Raw genomic sequence first — 16485 nt, forward strand, 5'->3', positions numbered from 1 at the left:
ATATCACCACATGGGCTCAGGAACACTTCAGAAAACCACTGTCAGTAACTACAGTTTGTTGCTACATCTGTAAGTGCAATTTAAAACTCTATTATGCAAAGCCAAAGCCATTTATCAACAACACCCAGAAATGCCGCCAGCTTTGCTGGGCCCCAGCGCATCTAAGATGGACTGATGCAAAGTGGAAAAGTGTTCTGTGGTCTGACGAGTCCACATTTCAAATTGTTTTTGGAAACTGTGAAAGTTGTGTACTCCCCCCGAAACAAAGAGGAAAAGAACCATCCGGATTGTTCTAGGCGCAAAGTTGAAAAGCCAGCATCTGTGATGGTATGGGGGTGTATTAGTGCCCAAGACATGGGTAACTTACACATCTGTGAAGGAACCATTAATGCTGAAAGGTACATACAGGTTTTGGAGCAACATATGTTGCCATCCAAGCAACGTTATCATGGACGCCCCTGCTTATTTCAGCAAAAATGCCAAGCCACGAGTTACAACAGCGTGGCTTCATAGTAAAAGCGTGCAGGTACTAGACTGGCCTGCCTGTAGTCCAGACCTGTCTCCCATTGAAAATGTGTGGCGCATTATGAAGCCTAAAATACCACAACGGAGACCCCCGGACTGTTGAACAACTTAAGCTGTCCATCAAACAAGAATGGGAAAGAATTCCACCTGAAAAGCTTCAAAAATTGGTCTCCTCAGTTCCCAAACATTTACTGAGTGTTAAAAGGAAAGGCCATGTAACACAATGGTAAAAATGCCCCTGTGCCAACTTTTTTGCAATGTGTTGCTGCCATTAAATTCTAAGTTATTGATTATTTCCAAAAAAAAATTTAGTTTCTCAGTTCGAACATTAAATATCTTGTTTTTGCAGTCTATTCAATTGAATATAAGATGAAAAGGATTTGCAAATCATTGTATTCTGTTTTTATTTACAAATTACACAACGTTCCAACTTCACTGGTTTTGGGTTTTGTAGTGACACTGATAATTATGGTCATCATAAAGTGATATGATGTTTTCCTATCGTTCCATATTGCATAGTGAGTGAGAGTAGTTGACTACAGATCTACATATCTCGTACAACCAAAATCAGAACAGTTCATCAAACTGCAATCCCTCTGACTGACTCGGAACACAACGTGTGACTCGGGGTCGTGGTGAACTTTGATCTCGTCCTAAAACTTCTCTGAAATATTGAACTTCTTCGAGAAATAATCACTAATGTTTACAAACCTTTGCACGGATATTTCAAAGTGATGCAAGGGCAATACCTCTTTCAAGTCTGGAAAGGTGATGTCACATAGAATAAAGAGCTTTATTTCTCCAGGGCCAGTGGTCCTGTCTCAGACTTACGGCGGAGATAAGGCGGAGGACACCAGGCAAGATAAAGACAAGAACTACTAGATTACTGATCGGCCATTCAAAATGAGGTATGTGAAGCATATGTTCTCTAATTGGTTTTTCTGGCGAAAAGTATGTTTTCCACATTGTTCCTGTCTGGTTTTCATGTTACCCGATTGGGTCTTACTGACAACACCTACTGCCTATACTATTTGTATTTAAGAATGTGGAGCAATATGTTCTGTTCATTTTAAAGGTTCAGCAATACTATTTTTTTCGATTATCAAGCCTGGTTAGTTCGCCTGTGAATTAGTTATTGATTGATTGAGTTATTCAGTACGTGACTAGACAGGCTGTACGACATTAGGATCCTGGGTCACAATGTTTTTGGTCACTGAGATTTAAGAATACAGTAAAGTATACAATTTGCTGAATTAGTATAGGTCTTTGTAGTTTTTGAAAAAGTATGTATTAATAAATGCACCCCTCACTGCCTTTAGCAATATTCTATCATGTAATTTCATAATAAATACATTATACACATATGAAACTGTTTAATTGGTCAAATGGGAAACAGTGACTTGTGTACGTCACTCCATGTGCTCAACCAGTTGTATGCGTAACAGTTATGGGCATATCATATCTAAGTGGAAAACTGATATGATATTCACAATCTGTGACGGAAATGTCATTTTTAAAAGGTCCACTGTCGCAAGCTTCATATTCCTCACTGTTTAGTCTAGTTTAGGGGTCTGCAACCCAAAACGTTGAAAGAACCATATTGGACCAAAAATACAAAAAACAGATCTGTCTGGAGCCGCAAAAAATGAAAATATAAGTCTTATAATGAAGGCAACACATGACGTAAGTGTCTATATTAGCTTCAATAGCCTACTATCAAAATGACTATGTGTCGCAGGCTGAAGCAAATCTTCGTTGACAGAAATGTTGCTAATGTTTACTGTGGTCTGGAACAACATGGCACACAAACGAACAGAAATGCAGCCACTTTTACGTACAGATAATGTGTCATGAGACATACAAAATTAAATTATATACAAATAGGAATATGAAATGAGCTCAAATATACGTACAAATGAGACATAATGATTCATTATGTACATACAGCTAGCCTAAATAGCATGTTAGCATCAATTAGTTTGCAGTCATGCACTGACCAAATATGCCTGATTAGCACTCCAACAAGTCAATAACATTAAAGTTAAAGTTAAAGTACCAATGATTGTCACACACACACCAGGTGTGGCGAAATTATTCTCTGCATTTGACCCATCACCCTTGATCACCCCCTGGGAGGTGAGGGGAGCAGTGGGCGGCAGCGGTGGCCGTGCCCGGGAATAATTTTTGGTGATTTAACCCCAACAAAGCGCACCTTTGTGCATTCACGCACAGCATAAAACATTTGGTGGACAAAATGAGACAAAGAAGGAGTGGAAGATTTTACATGTAAACAAACTGTTGCGTCACAGTCCACACTATGGTGAGTTCAAGAACCGCGGAAATTAGTAGGACAAAACGATGTTCACCAAATAGTCTCATCAGTGAAGCATACACACAAACATATTAAACAGCGGGCTTTCTAACCATTGGGAAGGTTTGTGTCATGTTTGTCCTCAAACAAAAAACATTCTAAAACAAAAAAAGTATTTTCCCCCCATCATTTTCCATTTTCAATCCTTCTTTAAAAATGCTCCAGGGATCCACTAGGGTGGCACTAAAGAGGTGGCTGACTAGTTATAGTCCTCATTGTACAACATTTACGTTGGATATTTTGCAATAACTACAATTTATATTTGGAAAAGAACAACAAATACCCTTTATCTTCTAGATATGTCATTGCTTCTTGTCAACTCTTACTAAGTGAAGCACCGATTGTCTTGTCTTTCTTCAAAATTGACTTTCAACTGTATTCATCAGTTGTGATTCAATGGGAGAATAAATATACAGTGATACCTCAACTTAATAAGAGCTGCCTCTCGGCTAATTGTTGTGCTTTAAGTTGCAAGCAAAAATGTGAGTTAAAAGCATCCCTGCAATTAGTTGGCCTTGCAAGTGTCACAGTGAAGCCCTAAGACGGGGGTGTCAAACTCATTTCAGATCGGGGGCCACTTGGGGAAAAATCTACTCCCAAGTGGGTAAAATTACAGCACGATAACTTAAAAATAAAGACAACTTCAGATGGTTTTCTGTGTTTAAAAATAGAACAAGCACATTCTGAGATTGTACAAATCATAATGTTGTTGGTGTCAGGCTTGTCACTGACAGTTTGGTTATGTTTGCGTTTTTCCTCTGCGTTTGTGTTTTATTTCCTGTCAGCGCTCTTATTTTGGTTCAGTTTCCTGCTTGTCTCCCTAAACGCTGTTTTCCCTCACCTATCCCTGAGTGGCAGTCTGGCACACCTGGTGGCAATTGCCAATCAGGCCACTATTTAGACCGCCACTATTTAGACCTGCCTCGGCCTCCTGTCAGTGCTGGAGTATTCCTATTACCTGTAAGCTGTATGCTGTGGACTGTTTGCTGTATCCTGATAGCTGTTTGCAGCTTGCTGTCTTCAAGTTCCTTGTTTCCTGTTTGCTGGTTCCTGTTCCCTGTTCCTGGTTTGTGTTTTTCCTGAATTTTGGACATTAAAACCTGTTTTCCTGCACCAAGCCTGCCATCTCTGCATCTTGAAGTTCGTCACCACCTTTTAGTGATGGGTTGATGAGGCGTCATGAAGCGTTTCGACACATTGCAAAACTGTATTGATACTGTGTCGATACTGTGTCACTAAATACTGACATCTGCTGGACATTAAAAATCCCTACAGGTAACCTATGGACCGACTCAACTGACACTGATTTTATGACCTAGTATATACAATAATATAAACCAAGTCATTGTATTTCATTTAGGATTATTTCATATCTTAATTTAAATAAAAACATATTTTTATCTTTTTTAGATACAGTCAATAAATAATGTGAAAATGTATCGTGACTAGGATGGTAGAAGGTGGGGATTGAACCCCAGTAACCAGCAACCCTCCGATTGCTGGCACGTCCACTCTACCAACTTCGCCACGCCGTCATTCCTGTAACTTTCTCTAGTAACAGCATTCCATGATTAATATAAATAAATTAATATTAATAATAAATGACAGAAAAATAAGCACACGTATGACTGAGGAGTCATAGTGTAACTTTGTGTGGTGTTTGAGTTGTCCGACTTTTTGTGTGGCCATAAACGCACTAGTGGCTTAGTGGTATGCGTGTTGTTGACGAACACCGTTAGGGCCGCTTGATGTCACTGTCACTCAAAGTTGCATTTCAAAATTACACAGAATAAATGTGTTTATTTTGTTTAGAATTCAGATGGGTTTGATTTGGCATATATTTGCTGTGCGGCGCACGGTGTGCGCAGAGGACGCTTGAGCAGTGCGCAATTGCGCAGGCGCGCACCTTAGAGGGAACGTTGCTCACAGGGCACAGAGGAGGCGGGAGTGTGACACAGTTCGCGTATCGGTCACGTGACCAAAGCAGCGCATGATCGGTCACGTGACTTTCTAAAAGCGGTACGCGCACCGACACAGGGTATCGCTCTATGAGCTCGACGCATGCGCCGATGCATCTGTGTTGCCGGACCCATCCCTACCACCTTTACTTGACAGTTGTTTTTTTTACAATTACCTGTTGCGGTTAATAGTATATATACTGTGGAGAATGCATATATGTTTCAGAGTTATTTCTTTATTCATAGTCATGTTTAAATCAGCTAGTGTTTTTCCATTTGTACTCTTTCTATTTTTTGATCTTATGTCCGCAAGTAAACTCTGTGCTTTACCTTGAAGACTCGGAATGTAGGAGTTGGAGTACTCCCTTTATACCTTATGTGTATTAGAACAATGAGGCTGTATTCCTTTCTGGACAGGGTGGGGGCTTTCTTCGCATGCAAGAAGTTGTCTCTTCCGTTTGAATATTAGACCAATTCGAGAAGCCGGTATGAATATATTGGTGTGGGCTGGTCTCCTGAAGCTTTAGTAAAACTTGATAATATTCCTATTCTGTCTTGATGGTCCTTCTTACTCTGCATATATGTCATCTGAAAGAACTTGGGATTGACCAGTGACTTTACTTCCCTGGGAGGGAAGTCTGGTCAGACGCAACAATACTTTATTTGTCATTAGTTATATTTACTGAATACATTTTGTGATAATGTTCATCTCATCAGTTAAGTCATTGGTGTTCATTTTCAATCTATCAAGATAAAAAAAGTATATCAAAATCAAATTACAGTATGTTATTTATGTAGTTTGATCATTTTCCTCGACTGATGTACTAACATCATATGGTTTATTTTGTACATATGTAGCATCATCTACAAATATACAAAGAATTACTATTGCGACATCCAGTGGACACATTTAGAACAGCAGTTTATTTCGTTCAAAAATTTCAGGTACATTTTTATACTTGGCAAACTCATCCCGCGGGCCGGACAAAACCTGTTCACGGGCCTCATCCAGCCCTCGGGCCGTACGTTTGACACCGCTGCCCTAATACAGTAGCTGCCCAAAACATCTGGTCTTACCGCTAGCACTAACTTAGAACTAGAAATGGACATAACTTTGTTTTTCAACAAGGAATAGGATGTGAAGGACAGCGTTGAGAAGAAGTTGATATTTTTCATGTATCCAACATTCTTCAAGATTGGCGCCGCAGTAGGTCACTACGGTACTGCGTTCTCTCTTAGTTGTTGCGTTTTCCTTTATTTTAGATTTTTGCTCCCCTTCTCTGGTCTCTTTCACTAGAGAAGAACTATTAAGCATGGGACAGTTCTCTGAAAAACTTTTTCCACTGGTCTTATTTAACCAGAAAAAGAGAGATTTTTACTGGAAGAGCAGCAGCGCTCTGTGGACTTTCCCCGCAGACGTGGGAAAACGGGCAGGCGTGCTCGTTGAACTGAGGCGGTGGGGATTACGCACTGCGCCCTCCCTTCATTCTTGGCGAATGTCCGCTCCCTGGCTAATAAGATGGTGGGAGACCAGCAGGGGATCATCTTGAATGGAGAGCTAAACTGTAAACCTGTTTATTCACCATGTGATTTCTCCTCCTTTTGGTATGGTCGGTGTTCACATCCATCACAGGCGTGCGTTACAGCACTAGGCTGACCATATTGCAGACGTGGTGAAAAAACATTCCGACTCGTTGCTCATCATTCTTTGCACTGTCAGTTGGATGACACATCGACATGGAGGCTAACGGTCATACATTTCCCCCGTTAGCCTCCATGTCGATGTGTCGTTGACCGGGCTGGCATGCTAAGCATTCTAAGTGTTTGATCTTGTCTAACAAAGCTAGTATGTTCGTGCAACGAATATACTAGCTTTGTTAGACAAGATCATAGACTGTATTGGACAATACAGTTTACATACGAAATATGAATTTCCATTTATTACAAGTAATAACAAAACGTCAATGCCTTACTTACCTATCAGGAGGAAATGAGCAAATTTGGCGTCAGATTAAAAAATCGTCTCCATCCCCGATACAAATCTTCGTTTTGTTCCTGGCTTTGTCATGGATAAGTTGAGAATCGTAACGACGCCTTTTAGATTTACTAAGGTCTGACATATTTAGTAACTTTACCAGTGGCAGTAGCTTGACGAAGATGGCGGTGCGTAACTGCCAACCTGGATGTAACACACTCACAAACTTTCTAATTGGTCAAACGGTGGAGGGCGAAGCATCAAAATGAAAACAATAACAACATTTCAGGGCTGTAAATCTAATTTTGAAATGAGCATATCCTGGCTGTACTACTGTTATCAGTTAAATTACCAATGATTATCACACACACACAAACGATATGTGGCGAAATTATTCTCTGCATTTGACCCGTCACCCTTGATCACCCCCTGGGAGGTGAGGGGAGCAGTGAGCAGCAGCGGTGGCCGTGCCCAGGAATCATTTTTGCTGATTCAACCCCCAATTCCAACCCTTGATGCTGAGTGTCAAGCAGGGAGGTAATGGGTCCCATTTTTTATAGTCATTGGTATGACTCGGCCGGGGTTTGAACTAACAACCTACCGATCTCAGGGCGGACACTCTAACCACTAGGCCACTGAGTAGGTTATAAAGTTATAAAGGTATTCGAAAAGAACATGATTTATTAATGCCTTTTGACATATCAAGACCATTTAATGATGACTTGACATGAAATTATTACATATGGCACCTTTAAACTGAATCATATTAGTACATCGTTTGATTTCTTGTCTTTGCTTTCCATAATTTAATTCTACAGACAGATATGCTAAGATATGCATTTATTCTGTTATTTGTACTAGCTTCTGCGTGTTCTCTCTTGAACAAAACACAGTTCTATCATCTGCAAATAATACTAACTTTAAGTCCTTTGTAACTTTACAAATGATCGTTTATTTACAGATTGAACAATTTTGGTCCTAGTATTGATCCCTGAGGTACGCCACAAGATATGTTCAGCTCTGTAGATGTGTGTTTGCCTAGCTTCACATACAGTATTGCTTCCTGTAGGTTAAGTAGCTTCTTACCCAGTTCAAGACCAACCCTCTGATTCCATACCATTCTAATTTGTTTATTAGGATATTATTTCGATGAATGCCATTGTTGTTGAGATGTTGGCTCTGTAACCGTATTGGTTGCCTCTGAGGGTTTCATTTTTATTTATGAATTTGTCCAATCTGTTGTTAAACCGTTTTCCAATAATTTTAGAAAATTGTGGAAGAAGAGAAACAGGTCTGTAGTTTGTAAACTGGTGTTTTTCTCCAGTCTTATAAATCGAGATGACATTTGCAAATTTCATTTTGTCTGGGAATTTGCCTGTTTGAAATGATAGGTTGCTGAAATCTCGTCAATAACCTTTTTTATCGCTTCCATGTCAACTCCGTTACAATCAGTTGAGGTCTTGGATTTACATTTTTTCGCAATATTGATTATTTCCAATTTTGTCACACCTTCGAAGAACATCGAGTTGGGACTTCTGTCTATTGTGTCAATCAAGTCCTCGGGATCGAGAATATTTTCCTCCACATTTGATCCAATGTTCACAAAGTACTTATTGAAGCTTTCAACTACTTTGTTCATATTGTAATCTTTTACATTTCCGTCTGAGAAATATTTAGGATAATCTTTCTTAGCAGCTTTTTTAATAATGCTATTAGGCGATTTAATGCATTAGCCGCAAGCTAGCAACTGCATCAACATGGCTTTAACAATTGTAATGCACAACACAATGCGATAGAACAACAATCTGTAATGACTGAAAAACATGAACAATCATATTGCATTGTCTGTAAAGTAGTAGTCCACATTTCAATGTTTTGTTTGTACACAGCTAGCGCCACAGCGTATGTACTGAAGTTGTATGATGTGCTGCATGTATCATGATCAGTATTATAGTGACTTACCCGATGGACAGGTGTCCGTTTGGTCAAGCTTGCCATGGACATTTTTCCGGTTTATTTGGGTAAGCGCACCATTTATTTACACGCAACTGTATTTGTTTGTTTTGTTGTTTCACACTACCCATGTTTCACTATGGTTATCTCTATGCTACGTTGAGCTAGCACCTACGTTGTGGGTTTTCGCCTTTTGTGACGACGTTTAAGATGCATCTTACCTGCAAGCTGCCTGAGGTCTTCAGCAAACACTTCAACATGCCAGCATACGACAGTAACTTAAGTAAATGATTCCACTACAGTCAGCTGCTTTTTAGCAAGAGTTTGTTTGTCCGTTGTTACTGTATAGACTGACCATACGTCCTCTTTTTCTGTCCGGGCGGAGTTTCTGAAATGCCTCAAATGTCTGGCATTTTGAGTTAGGGTTGCTGCTGCGTGTATTTTCAATGTACGTCCAGGGTTAAGAAGGGGTTAAAAACCAAACAAATTGTGAAGGTGTGCGCGCAGCAGCATTCGTGAGGGAGGGGCGGAGACAGAGAGAGCGAGAGATTTATGATAAACGCGCATGCGTCGCCAGGCTCTGCTTTTTATCCATAGATTTATCAGATTACATTTTTTATTATCTATAGCAGGGGTGTCAAAAGTGTGCCCCGGAGGCCATTTGCGGCCCACAGCTAATGTTTTAAAGGCCCACGGCACACTCTTAAAATACTATTAAAATAAACAAAAACATAACAAAAGTGAAATAAAAAAGCTTAAAGGTGAAATGTAATTTAGAAAAAGTTGCAATGTTGACTAATAAAACAAAGCTGTTTTTTTTTTTTCTTTCAAACGGTCATTGCTCAAAACATAATATTGAATCAAAATCAATGTTGTTATGAATTATTGACCTATCCAAGGCTCCGATTACTTCACATCAATTATTCCACTTTGAAAAATATTTTTGGTGGAAGATTTTGCATATTTTGTGTTTGCCATTAAAACATAGTTTTGTTTGACAAAAAAGGGCGGAAAACAAACAAACAAAAAAACAACATAAAAAAAACTGCGGAAAACAAACAAACAAAAAAACAACATAAAAAAAACTAAAACATTTTGAAATGAGGAATAGATCTGAAGTGGATGTAGACTCCAGAGATTTAAGCGTTAAATATAAAATGTATGTATGCCCTGGCACACCATTATCATCATTTCATGACCGAAGCAAAACACTTTTTACACTTTTATACTGTAATAAATACACCTACAACTTACTAAATAAAAACATAGAAAAAACTACCAGCAGCGGTACAGATTAGATCCATGAAGGAAAGAAGAAAGTGAATGAATGTTTATAACTGAATACATTTACATATGCATACAATTTTTTTTTTTTTTTTTTTTAATGAATTAAGTAACGTTTAATACAACCGTTTTCCAAAACACAATATAGAATATAGAACTTTTTGTAAGTATTTCAAAATACTTACAAAAAGTGGGGCCCCAAAAATTTACCGTGGGACCCCATTTTTGTGACTTGATGGGTCCCTGGGACCCCATTTTGAAAATCCCTAGCGCCAACACTGCTGTCAACAGAGGAGAAAAAATGCTTTATTTAAATAAATATATTATTTATAAAGCAAGTTTGAGTATTATTGGCAAATTTTCACCAAGTCCCGGCCTTGGCGTGCTGCCCGCCTTGGCACACATATATGTGTCCTCTTTTTGGGATTTCAGAATATGGGCAGCCTATTACTGTATGTTCTTGTTTGTCTTCATGGTGCATTTCCCTCACTTGGTTTGATGCCTCTTTTTCAGATGCTGGCATAAGTTTGTTGTGCTGCTGTTTTTTTCAAATACATGTTGTGTGTGCTTGTTCAACACCTGTTGTAACAATCCAAAGCATTGATGACACTTTCTCGCTGTTGTTCGCGTTAGCGGTAGCCATGTTGTAACAGTGTGTTTAAATCTCTGCTTAGGAAATGACGAGGAAGGCAAAAGCTACAGAATCTCCTGTGGGCAAAAAGTATGCCGGAGCAAGAGGAGAGAAACATTATTTTTTTACTTTTAAATTGTCTACAGCAAAACACTAGAATTCAGAGATAAAATCGATTTATCGCGCACCATGAAGGTGTAAATGTGGACTGAATAAATGATTGGTTCTCAGTTCTCACTGTAAAGGGCTATGAGTATATAGAAAAGCGCTAGAGTATAGAAATCTAATCCATCATTATTTGTTAGGGCTTTTGCAATCGTGCTGTAACAGAAAGTTGCTTTGTTATGGCAATGGCAATTGTGATGACATTTCTTGGTATTGGTCTGTTTTAGAATAGAATAAAATAGACTTATTTTCATTGCAAATTAGGAACAACAAAATTGCAGATGATCCGCCAGCATAAAAGCACACACAGACTAGACATTTGTTACAGTTGCATACATGTATAAAAATAATAATTAAAAAGGAAAGTAATAAACTGGTTCATAAAAGTATATGGAGAGTGAAAACAGTTTAGTGCAAAGTGTTACGGCATCAGTACAGTAAGGTATGTTGATATGTTGAATTAAAGTGCAGAGTGAAGTGGATTGTTCAGATGTGGAAAGGGGCAGGGGGATGGTGAGGAGAGGCGAAGCTCATGTTGTGTTTGCAGTCTGTATGGCCCAGGGGAAGAACTGTAGGTCTGGTGGTGTGGGATCTGATGGCAACAGGTTCAGCAGGTAGTGGGTGTGGTGAGAGGGACTGCAAGTGATGGCCTTCAATTTTTTAATGCGGGTGTTCTCCGTGGGAGGCAGGGGGCAGCCAATGATTTTCTGGGCTTTCTTCCTGTCCTCCACTGTGGAGCCTGGGTACCACACACTCAGTCACTACGTTTCCATGCACTGAATTAGTCTGATTTCTCAATTAGTTTGGTTTGTTGTATTTTCAGACCTACGTGTGAAGTCCAAGTGTCCATGCACTCGCTCTAATGTGACTATTGGTTATACGCCATGTGCATCCCATACACTGGATGGGCAGTATTTTTCTTATTAGCACAGAGAAATTGCTTCCTTTTCTGGTTGATCTATGACGTCACACTAGCCATCTGCGAATCCTTACAACTCATTTAAACTGAAGTCCGCTGTAATATTGACACAGATGACAAATATTATGTCTGTAATGGCTACGTTGATGTAAAATAACAGACAGCATCAAGAAATTATCTTGGATTGCGCTACAAACATGACGCTACTACCAAGAATGTATCGGGGTGGATTTTTTCAAAGACATTTTTGGACGAAAATTATGGAAACAAAACTTTTGAATGTCTTAAAGTTTATTCAAAAGGCTCTGTGGATAGATGGAAGGAGTTTTAAATCCAAAGGAAAAGACTGTTCGTGCCCTAACTGATATCTTGAGGAAGGTTGCTATTGTTCTGAACATCTTGTTCATCAGTTTGGAATGCGCAAATGCAGCGCGAAGAGGTTTGTGTACGCTTAATTGTTCGTCTTTAACATACCTGCTTCATTCGTTCGGGAGTCTGAATCATTAGTTCGGGAGTCTGGATTAAGCCGGCATTGTACATTACTGTAGCTACCTTCTTAAAAACATATCTGTTTCTTTTTTTCTACCATCGATGCACTTCAAAATGTTTTGTTCTTTTAATTTGTGAAGCAAATAAACAGTCTCCTCCTTATTACAATTGTTGCCTATGTTTTTATTGAATGGTATTTGCTTCCGGGTTGTTTTCCGTGCCTTGAGACGGGTGCATGTGTGATACAAAGGATCCTCTCCTACTGCACACACCCCCTCGAGAGATCTGGTTTCCAATCGCATAATCAAGGTGTGTTAGTCCGACTTTTTAAAAGCCAAACACGATCGGATTAAGGTGTTTCCATGGGCTGTAGGAGGCTTATTTATAAATGATAAATGGGTTATACTTGTATAGCGCTTTTCTACCTTCAAGGTACTCAAAGCGCTTTGACAGTATTTCCACATTTACCCATTCACACACACATTCACACACTGATGGCGGGAGCTGCCATGCAAGGCGCTAACCAGCAGCCATCAGAGGCAAAGGGTGAAGTGTCTTGCCCAAGGACACAACGGACGTGACTAGGAAGGTAGAAGGTGGGAATTGAACCCCAGTAACCAGCAACACTCCGATTGCTGGCACAGCCACTCTACCAACTTCGCCACGCCGTGTGAAGTCCAAGTGTCCAAACTATTTGAAATGTTTTACTAATTTAGTGCATGGACACGTACTGACTGAGTATGTGACTGTACTCTCCACAGAGCAGTGATATAAGGCCAGCAAAAGCTTCTGGTCCAGTTAGTTTTTTCATCAGGATATGGAGGAAGTGCAGCCGCTGCTTGGCCTTCTTTACCAGAGCCTTGATGTTAAAAGACCAGGAGAGGTCTGCGCAGATGGTGGTCCCCAGAAACCTGATTGAGGAAACGCTTTCCACACATTCTCCATTTATGAGGAGGGGGGCGTGGATGTGGATGTGGTTGTGTCTCCTCAAGTCCACAGTAAGTTGTTTTCTTGACATTCAGGGTCAGGTTATTTCTTGAGCACCACCTTGTCAGGTTGCTGATGTCTGCCCTGTGCGCCGTCTCGTTTCCTCTTGTTATAAGCCTAACGATGGTGGTGTTGTCCGCAAACTTGAATATCGCGTTGGTTGGGTGGGGCGCGATACAGTCTGGGGTGTACAGAAGAGGACTCAACACACAGCCCTGTGAAGGGCCATTGCTAAGAAGGAGGGTTGAGGAGAGGTGAGGGCCAAGTTTAACATGCTCAGGGCGGTTTGTAAGAAAGTGGCAGGTGGAGGTGGGGGTATGAATCGGTAGACCAGAGAGTTTTGAAATAAGAATGTCTGTCATGATGGTATTAAAGGCTGAGCTGTAGTCCACAAAAAGCATCCTCACGTAGCTCCCCATGTTCTCCAGGTGACTCAGCGTGGTGTGGTGTCAGAGCGATGGCGTCCTCCGTTGATCTGTTCGCTCTGTAAGCGAATGGGTGGGGGTTGAGAGAGTCAGGGAGAAATTCCTTGATGTGGCTTGAGAGTAGATGCTCGAATCATTTCATGACTACAGACAAAAGGGCTATGGGTCTGTAGTCATTGAGGCAGTCTTTTGAGTTTTTGTGGTATGAGAATGATTGTGTCAGATATGAGGTATTGAGGGACAGCGGCATGGGGCAGGAAGAGGTTAAACAAGTTGGTGAAGATCCCTGCCAGCTAACCAGCACACGCCTTGATGCCGTCCGGACCAATGGCATAGTTCACTGTTTTCAGATTTCTCCTCATCTCATGTTCCTGGAGAGTGGGGGAGGTGGTGGGCAAGCAGTGGCTGCAGGTGGGAGGGTAAATCATATCAGGCAAAGAAGCTGTTTAGTTCCTCTGCCAGTGGTGTACTGCTGGTGGGGGAGGATGGGCTCTGTCCTCTGTAGGGCCTAGATTCCCCCTCCACATCTGCCAGGGGCCATTGTCCTGTATAGGGTCCTCTAATTTTCTCCTGTAGTCCTGCTTTGCTTGATAGATGCCTCTTACCAGACTGGTATTGTATGCTGTCCTGTCCTCTGACCTGAAGGCAGAGTTGCAGGCCCAGATCAGAGCCTGAACTTTAGAAGTCATCCAGGGTTTCCTTTGTGGGAAAACCTGGATTAATTTGTCCATACTGACATTTTCTATGCAAGTTTTTCTGTAGAACAGCCCCGTCTCCGTGTGTGCCTCCAGGTCCTGTTGGTCAAACGCACTCCAGGATGAACAAGCAAAGCAGTCTTGTAGCAGGAGGAGGGCATCAGCAGGTAATGTGCTAAAGGTGTGTGTTGTGGGATTGTGTCTGTTTCCTGAGGGGGTGGGACTACGTTTATCCCTGATTTCCACAGGTTGCAAAACGGCAGCGGATTGTCACTGCCACGGTAGAGGACTCTTTCCATTTTTATTTAACCGACATGGCGGTGACGTTTGGCATCCCTGCGCTAAATGAACACAGGGCTTCTATTTTTGCCAGTCGCCGCAACACGACTGTTCAATTTACTTCAGTTCAGTTTATTTCGAACATGCACAAAATATAATTACAATGTAATGCATCACATATTTACAGTTGTTTCATTACAGCGTATCCGAAAAGGAGTAGGAATATATTTTTTTTTAAAGTTCAATATATTTATGATAATTGTTGTTCTTTGTACTTTGTGAACACTTATAGTTTGAACAGTCTCTAAAACTGAATCATATTAGTACATTGTTTGATTTCCTTCCTTAATCCATTCCATAATTTAATTCCACATACTAATACACTAAAGGTCTTAAGTGGTGTACGTGCATACAAATGTTTTAAATTATATTTTCCTCTAAGGTTATATTTCTCCTCTTTTGTTGAGAAGAATTGTTGTACATTCTTGGGTAGCAGGTTATAGTTTGCTTTGTACATAATTTTAGCAGTTTGCAAATGCACTAAGTCATTGAATTTCAATATTTTTGATTCAACAAATGTTTGTATGTTCTTTATATTCAACATTAAGTATTATTCTAATTGATCTTTTTTGTAACATTGTTATTGAATAAAATGCAAATTTGTAGTTATTTCCCCATATTTCTACACAAAAACTCAAATATGGTAACACGAGCAAGCAGTAGAGAATATGAAGTGATTTTTGGTTGTATTCATTATTGACGTGTTTCTTGCTACGTTATGTTGTATATTTTTTACATGAGGTTTCCAGTTTATTTTATCAACTACTATTAAACACAAAAGTGTGTTTTCTTTTACTCTTTTAATATCTGCTCCGTCTATTTGTATTTGTGTTTGACTTTCATACTTGCCAACCCGCCCCGGGGCGGGGGGTGTTTGGGGGCGTGGGGCGTGGTTGGGGGCGTGGTTGGGGGCGTGGTTAAGAGGGGAGGAGTATATTTACAGCTAGAATTCACCAACTCGAGTATTTCATATATATTTCATATATATATATATATATATACACTACCGTTCAAAAGTTTGGGGTCACATGGAAATGTCCTTATTTTTGAAGGAAAAGCACTGTACTTTTCAATGAAGATAACTTTAAACTAGTCTTAACTTTAAAGAAGTACACTCTATACATTGCTAATGTGGTAAATGACTATTCTAGCTGCAAATGTCTGGTTTTTGGTGCAATATCTACATAGGTGTATAGAGGCCCATCTCCAGCAACTATCACTCCAGTGTTCTAATGGTACAATGTGTTTGCTCATTGGCTCAGAAGGCTAATTGATGATTAGAAAACCCTTGTGCAATCATCTTCACACATCTGAAAACAGTTTAGCTCGTTACAGAAGCTACAAAACTGACCTTCCTTTGAGCAGATTGAGTTTCTGGAGCATCACATTTGTGGGCTCAATTAAACGCTCAAAATGGCCAGAAAAAGAGAACTTTCATCTGAAACTCGACAGTCTATTCTTGTTCTTAGAAATGAAGACTATTCCACAAAATTGTTTGGGCGACCCCAAACTTTTGAACGGTAGTGTATATATATATATATATATATATATATATATATACAGGTATATATATATATATATATATATATATATATATATATATATATATATATATATATATATATATATATATATATATATATATATATATATATCTGTATGAAATACTTGACTTTCAGTGAATTCTAGCTATATATATATATATATATATATATATATATATATATATATATATATATATATTTATATATATATATATATATATATAT

The 16485-nt window shown here is 39.6% G+C and overlaps 1 protein-coding gene across 1 annotated transcript in view; it reads left to right on the top strand.

Annotated features, from left to right (window-relative positions):
• Positions 1–1295: 1295 nt before the first annotated feature.
• cmip (c-Maf inducing protein) overlaps positions 1296–16485 on the top strand; it is a 118928-nt gene continuing 103738 nt past the window's right edge. Inside the window, exon 1 of the mRNA XM_062035753.1 lies at positions 1296–1433. The gene's annotated coding sequence lies outside the window, so the exon portion shown is untranslated. The remainder of the gene's footprint in view (positions 1434–16485) is intronic.

This window comes from Entelurus aequoreus, linkage group LG24 (assembly GCF_033978785.1).
Source record: "Entelurus aequoreus isolate RoL-2023_Sb linkage group LG24, RoL_Eaeq_v1.1, whole genome shotgun sequence".
NCBI classification, from domain to species: Eukaryota; Metazoa; Chordata; class Actinopteri; order Syngnathiformes; family Syngnathidae; genus Entelurus; species Entelurus aequoreus.